Raw genomic sequence first — 1,301 nt, 5'->3', positions numbered from 1 at the left:
CCTCCTCCTCCTCCTCCTTCTTCTTCTTCTTCTTCTTCTTCTTCTTCTTCAATGTATAAGTGTTCTTTTGTTATGTATAAGTGTTCTGCAGGAAGAGGGCACCAGATCTCATTACCGATGGTTGTGAGCAATGTGATTGCTGGGAATTGAACTCAGGACTTCTGGAAGCGCAGCCAGTGCTCTTAACCTCTGAGCCATCTCTCCAGCCCCCTCACTAGCCGTTCTTAACCTCACCTATACCAAAGTCAACAGTGCCAATGAGGAAACTGACGCTCACTGTCCTCATTAGCTTCCTGTTGCCGTGACAAAACAGTATGACTGGAAACAATCTGGGGGAAAAAGGTTTATTTGACTTATACGTCGCCATCCAAGTCCATCACTGAGGGATGTCAGGGTAGGAACTCAAGCAGCAGCAGCAGCTGGAGAAACCACAGGGAACAATTGCTTACTGGCTTGTCTCCCTTACCCTCATTCAGACAGCTTTCTTCTACAACCGACACCCATGCCCAGGGGTGGCCCCACCCATAGTGGGCTGGACCATCCCACATCAACCATCCATCAGTCTAGACAGTGTCCCACACTCCTGCCCACAGGCTAGTCTGGTGGAGGCGATTCCTCTTCCCTGGTGATTCTAGTCTGGGCAAATGGGCAAAAGCTAACCAGCATAAGCAGGTAGGTGAAGAGACGTGACCAATGTCATGTTGCTTGTGAGAAGTCAACACTACTTTCAGACTTCAGAATGCCAGCTGTCATCTTTTGCCTTGTTCATGCAGCACCTCTGAAGATTCATGGTGGAAGGCAGGATGTGGAAGTCTGGCTTGTTTGAACTGGTGCAAGCAAAGGGTGGCTTGGGGTTGGGGTTCAGAGCAGGGCTTCTGGGACACAGGTGCTTTGGGATGAGTTCCAGAGTCCTGCTCCTGGGCATCACAGACGTGGCCAAGGGTTTCCATACTCACAACTCCTGCTGCCACTGGGGAGATGAGAAATTCTGAGGGTCTGCCTCCCAGGACCTGCCATTCCTGGCCATCCTGGTCCTACTGTATCCCTGTGTACAGAAAATGTCACGGGAAAGCAACATAGCCAGCTTCTGTATGTCCCTGCATATGGAGGAAGGGCAATGGGGGACAAGCCCAGAGGTGCCTGAATGTAATTGCCTCGACGGGTTACATCGTCTAGGGTCAGTAACCGTCTGGCAGGTCAGTTATTCCAGGGTCCCGGAGAGGCACTATCTGTAAGATAAATGGGCTAGGAGAGAAGAAGAAGGCCATGCTACATTTGTCAGAGCCTCCGTTTATTAGAGA

Source organism: Microtus ochrogaster, chromosome 7 (assembly GCF_000317375.1).
Source record: "Microtus ochrogaster isolate Prairie Vole_2 chromosome 7, MicOch1.0, whole genome shotgun sequence".
NCBI classification, from domain to species: domain Eukaryota; kingdom Metazoa; phylum Chordata; class Mammalia; order Rodentia; family Cricetidae; genus Microtus; species Microtus ochrogaster.
The sequence above is the reverse complement of the archived record's forward strand: the minus strand, read 5'-3'. Positions refer to the sequence as shown.